We start from the raw sequence: 6,999 nt of genomic DNA on the forward strand, positions 1-6,999 counted from the left end.
AGATTTTAAATTTTAGGCAAATCGGATAGAACGTACGTTTTCTAGAAGACCAAAAAATAAAATAGGAACATCGGTATATATGGGGGTTATGCCAACACATGAACCTATAACCATCAGTTTCTTCACACCTATTTGTGGTCTTAAAATACCTCTGTTTTTGAAGTTTAAGGCAAACCGGATAGAAAATATGGTTTATAGAAGCCCAAGAAGTAAAATCGGCATATCGGTCTATATGGGGTCTATATTAGAGGTCTGCATCGAATAACTTTTCACTACATGTATGCAATTCGCTGTCGAATATAGTACATACACTGTCTTTCTCTCAGAGCGCAAGTAGTGAAGTGAAAAGAACACTTGCTTGTCAAATACCACCAAGTACTTATCCGAAAAAATATGTGTCCCGTAAAAAAGGAACAATAACAAGTATATACGGCCGCAAGTTCGCCCAGGCCGAATCTTATGTACCCACCACCATGGATTGCGTAGAAACTTCCACAATCGAATTACTTGGGTTGTGGTATCTTAAATCTTCTTATTCCTGCATGGTTGTTGGATACCATATACTAACATCACGTACCAAATTTCAACCGAATGGGAAGTATTTTGCTCTTCCAAGGGGCTCTGGAGGTCAAATCTGGGGATCGGTTTATATGGGGACTATATATAATTATGGACCGATATCGACCAATTTTTGCATGGGAGTTTGAGACCATATACTAACATCACGTACCAAATTTCAGCCATATCGGATGAAATTTGCTTCTCTTAGAGGCCTCGCAAGCCAAATCGAGGGACCGGTTTATACGGGGGATATATATAATTATGGACCGATATGGATCAATTTTTGCATGGTTGTTAGAGACCATATACTAACACCATGTACCAAATTTCAGCCGGAGCGGATGAAATTTGCTTCTCTTAGGGGCCTCGCAAGCCAAATCGGGGGATCGGTTTATATGGGGGCTATATATAATTATGGACCGATGTGGACCAATTTTTTCATGGTCGCAAGCCAAATCGGGGGATCGGTTTATATGGGGGCTATATATAATTATGGACCGATGTGGACCAATTTTTGCATGGTCGTTAGAGACCATATACTAACACCATGTACCAAATTTCAGCCGGATCGGATGAAATTTGCTTCTCTTAGAGGCCTCGCAAGCCAAATTTTGGGGTCCGTTTATATGGGGGCTATACGTAAAAGTGGACCGATATGGCCCATTTGCAATACCATTCGACCTACATCAATAACAACTACGTGTGCCAAGTTTCAAGTCGATAGCTTGTTTCGTTCGGAAGTTAGCGTGATTTCAACAGACGGACGGACGGACGGACGGACGGACGGACGGACGGACGGACGGACATGCTCAGATCGACTCAGAATTTCACCACGACCCAGAATATATATACTTTATGGGGTCTTAGAGCAATATTTCGATGTGTTACAAACGGAATGACAAAGTTAATATACCCCCCATCCTATGGTGGTGGGTATAAAAATGTAAGTACTTGAGAAAAAGTACAACATGGATTCTCTTCACTTCACGTGGTACCACATGTATTTCTCAGTTATGTGCGAAGTAAAACTTTCCATTACTATTAATCATAGATATGTATGTATGTCACATATTTCATATATTTATGTATGTCACACACTTAACTTAACGTTTGCCGTTCTTTATAACAAACTGAAAACATATATTATGGAGAGTAACTTTTTTTTGTATTTCTGAAACTGCACGTGGTACATGGAGTACTCTATGAAGTTTTTTTCTCGCAACATACTCGACGTGATCACTCTGAGTACACTTCAATAAGAGAGAAAGAGGAATATGTGTTTGTTGGTAGTGAAGACATCAGAGTAGCAACAAGAAGTTACTCGTGGCTTTTGGTGTTCATCAAAATGTGTACCAATTGTTTTGCGACTCTCTCAAATAGATGTACTCATGTAGCAAGTACACGTGTACTATTCATTTACAAATGGAATTGTGCAGACCTCTAGTCTATATAAATACATGGACCGATAGACACCATTTTCGGCACTCCTATTTGTGGTCCTAAAATACCTCTAGATTTCCAATTTTAGGGAAATCGGATAGAAACTATGGTTCCTAGAAGTCCAAGAAGTAAAATTGGGAGATCGGTCTATATGGGGGCTATACCAAAATATGGATCAATACACACCATTTTCGGCACACCTACTTTTGGTCCTAAAATACCTTTATACAATACAATTTTCAGCCAAATCGTACAGAAAATACAGTTTCTAGAAGCTCAAGAAGTAAAATCGGGAAATCGGTCTGTATGGGGGGCTATACCAAACCGTCATCAATAAATCCCATTTTATCATTAAATAGTTCTGACATATTATAAAGCCGTGACCGAAGTTTCACGATGATACCTATACTGGAAGTATTTGCGGTCACTACCGACCACTGTGCAACTGTGGCAACCGTGAGGCGCACTGCTGTCGATATAACCGGATAATTTTACACATTCAAATTTGCTGCATTTCTGCACGTATGATCTATGTAGAATTGGTTGATGTTAGTTTATATATGGCTCTACCCTATCGTAACTGAGTCTTACTTGTTTTTCTATTGCCTTTGTCCCACTGTATTTAGCTATAATTTCAATTCACTTTCACATAATTGATAACTTTTCAGACTAGTTAGTGAGTTGCGTTAATAATATTCATTATGAAAAAAAAAATAGAAAACAAATATCAAATATATTTAATTCTATGCATAAAAAACTTGTCCATTGAGTGTGACGATGGCGGTAATGGCGATAAACTAAATACTCGAATGGAAAGGTCTTAAGGTCTATGGATAAACAATTGAAACTGTGGCACTATCCAGGAAATTTATTTCTTAACTCAGCGTTAATCCTGAAAAATCTCCTCATGATTACATCTTAAAAAAAATAAATAAAAATATAATTAAATAATAACATGTAGGTGTTAATTTCAAACAGATACTTCCCAGTTTTTTTTTCTTTATATGATCAAGGAGATGCGTTGTTCGTTTGTTTTGCTGTTTATTTAATAATATTTACAATTCCTGATTTGAAGATTTTGTTGTTTTAAATGAGAATTTCTTATGTACATAATTTTATACACAAAACGTGTTTATTTTAAATAAGAGGTGTGTATTAAGCTTAATTTAATTATATATGAATTATACCATTCAATTAAGTGGGTCAAATAAAAGATGGAAGTGATATATCGATAAGCAGATGTATATTTGTATACAACATTGTGTGTATAAGTGTTAGGTTATATTTTTTTCCCTTTCCACTTTTACTTCTTAATATATTTTTTTTTTTTTTTTAATTTTTACTTGATTAATTTTCAAATTTGATTTTTTTAATCCATAGTATTAACCCGTGCACAAGATCACTGATTCTTCCGAGAAAAATATATCATATGCAAAATGAATAAAAACATCTGCGTACCAGATTTTTTAATGTTTAGGTGTTTTTTTGGAAATAGTAGTAGTTAACATTTCAAATGTAATATAATGTTTTCTTTGCAACTCTCCTTTGAGCCCTTTCTCTCCTGTCTGAAAAGATTACGTTTGACCGTTAGAATCTTGAAATATTAATTAATCATTCACAAAAAATCCCATTGGAGACTTCAGGGGGAACACAACTAAAACTCTACATAAAATTTACATATAACATAAGAACGAACGAACACGAAGCAATGAGACTGACCAAATTTGATTTTATAACAAATTTAAAAAAATTTTTATAAATTTATTTTTATTTTAAAATATAGTTAGTAACATTGAATTTAATATTCGTTTATATATATATATATATATATATATATATATATATATATATATATATATATATATATATATATATATATATATATATATATATATATATATATATATATATATATATATATATATATATATATATATATATATATATATATATATATATATATATACAAACGTTTCTTTAGAAATAAAATTTGGCAATTTGTAATGTACCGCTAAGAAACCTATCTTAAAATAAAACAGTTTCATATTTTGTTACAATGATTTTGTTTCTCGCAAAAAAAAATCAAAATCTTGCCAATAAAGGAAAAGAAAAAAAAAGGACTTTGGAGCCATTTATAGAGCTAGCTTCAGTCTAGGTGGGGTTCGTGTCCTCTTTCTATTAACCTCAGGTCATATACAGAATATTTTATTTAGACTCCAAAATTAAAACTAATCCAAACATTACTAATCTAAGTGGACCAAATAACCATATACAAAAAAAATCAAACTAAAAGCCCCAATATGGTTACAAATTATTAAAGGGTAAATACACAAGACACCGATCATTTTTCTTAACACGATCTCCCAGATGTAATGGAGACCCATGCCTCAAAACCCACGCCATCCGAATCCTAGTGGCGAATTTTACTAGGAACCCTAAATGCCTGCCCTAACACATCATCCCACACAGGAAAACTTTTCAAAAGTTTAGCAATTCATTTTTTTAATATTTTATTTCAATCCATGAAAGAAAAAGAACTTATGTTAGCATTAAATATAAAAAAAATCATAAGAAAAGCTTTAACGAGCATTCAAAATTCAACCATAATGGTAATTACAAAAATAAAAAAAAAACTAAAATATAATAGCATTATTTGATCACAATACTTGATAAAGAGGGTAACACTGTCTAATCGAAACAAAATTTAAAAATATTCTTTTCTTCTCATCTTTTTCGTAAACACTAGACGAAATTTTGAATGGAGGTAGTAAGAAATAGTAATAATTTGATGAGATCAATGGAATCGTTATGAAAGTAGCAGAAAATAATTACAATTACGTTTTTACGCTTAAGTCCATATCAATATATCAGTATGTATGAATATGTCATTGATCTCTCAAATTTTACTCTTCTCGCTCAATTGCTGAAAGTGTTATACTACAATTCTTACTACACATATTATTATATGGGGGCCGTATGCTAGGCTGGGAAATTCCACAATTAAAAAATTATCTCAATCATTTTGACTTACCAACATTCATCAGCAACGAAGAGGCCTCCACGAACTGTTGAAACGCTGGGTTGTTTGTAGCTTGCTTGAATTTTTAAGTGAATTGATGTAGCTAAAGGGAATTGTAAATTAATGGAATTTGCCAGTTACATGCACAGTGTTCCTCAATCGTATTTTAGACCTTTACTAGATTAATTTTTCTAATTCTTCTTAATATTTTTTTTTTTTTTTAATTTAAATAATTGTTAATCATGGTAATGATAAGGAGAGTTAATAATTCTTTTGAAAGAAGCGTAGTGAAATTGTTGCAAAAAAAAAAAAAAAAAAGTATTAACAAATTTTATCATATTTTAACATATTTTTTGTTTTTTGTTTTTTTACACATTTCTTTTCTTTTTTTAATTTAGAATATTTTAAGCATTGCTCATTTAGTGATCATGCAGGTTAAAATGTAGGTATATAGAGAACTTCAAACAATATAGATTTTTTCAATGACCACTACCGTTACCTCACGAGGTGGTCTTTAACAAAAATTAATTTTTGCGTATTTAGTGATTTTTTTATATCATCGGAAATGAAATTTTTTGTAAATAATGATTTGTTTCTTTCCTTTAAACCGGAGAAATGGAACAATTAGTATTTTTTCAAAAAAAATTAAAATGATATTTCTCCCGTATATATGCAATTTTAAGAAGAACACGCGAATTACTGCTGGCATGTATGAAAATGTTTTTTCTTCTTTGTTCCGTGGAGTCGTTTAATGCATAGTTGCTATGCTTAGTCTCTCTTCATTGATTAATTTTAGTTTCTAAGAGAGAACCCCTCCACGCTTCCCTCGTGCAAACTCCAGGTGTGGTGTTAATAAAGAATTTGGAAGAATTGTTGAATGTTGCCCAGTTCTCATAAAAAATTGTTTCTCCACGGGACACAGAAATTTCCTTGGTCGACTGGTACTGTTAGGGGGCCACTGATAGAGTTTGGATGTACTCCAATCTCGTATCACGTGACCAGAAAAAATCGTCTTTTCTGAAGAAATACAAAATTTCGTTTTTTTTTTCTAAAAATATCACAAAATCTGATTCAAAGTAATTTTTACTTACAAAGAGCTGATTTTGAAATATAAAATGTGAGAAATCTCAAATATTTTTTTGTACCGGATGGCAGAGTTTATTGCAGATAAATTCGGCTTTATTAATGTAAGCTTTCTATATGGACTCACGATATCAATTGGTTAGCAAAAAGGAAATGCTGTTGAGCGCATGTCGGCCAAGAAATCGATATCTCGTAAAGAGAAAATTATAAAATTCTATATAGAGTCGAAAGTACGATTTGGATTCGTAACCCAGAATGTACTATTTGTTGTACCGATTGATATGTGCATATATTCTCCCCAGCGTTGCCAATCAGTGAAATTTAACAGTAATCCATACTTATGGTGTGAATTGTATTTGGGGCAAAATGAATACACACAAGAAAATTTCGGCTGCAATCACCAAATTAATTGATTCAATTAATTCTTTAATTTAAATGTCCTCAATCACAGAAATGATATTATCAATTGAAAAATAATTGAAGGTCAAATAAAAAAAAAATGGACCCCATAAAAATGAAAACAATTGATATCAATAATTCTTGTGATTGATATTTTTGTTGCAATTAAAAGGTTGTTCATTCCATTAGATTTGTAATTGATATGTTTTAAAACTCAATTAAAATTTTAATTGAAAAAATTTTCGTGAATTTTTTTTCTCTGGAGGAAAAACTACAGTTGGACAGAAATATGGTCACTTTTCCTTACATTCAAAATCAATAATTTTGGTAGAAATATAATTTCAAAGATCCATTTCAGACATCCTGTCGTGTAAAATGAAAACTGGAAATTTATTGTTGTTTAAACATCGGCATAAAACCGCACATTACAAAACTGGATAATATGGAAACTTTTGTGTCCATATTAGCCAGAATGTGGTTAATGAAAAAAATAAGAA

Source organism: Haematobia irritans, chromosome 5 (genome assembly GCF_050003625.1).
Source record: "Haematobia irritans isolate KBUSLIRL chromosome 5, ASM5000362v1, whole genome shotgun sequence".
In the NCBI taxonomy this organism is placed as follows: domain Eukaryota; kingdom Metazoa; phylum Arthropoda; class Insecta; order Diptera; family Muscidae; genus Haematobia; species Haematobia irritans.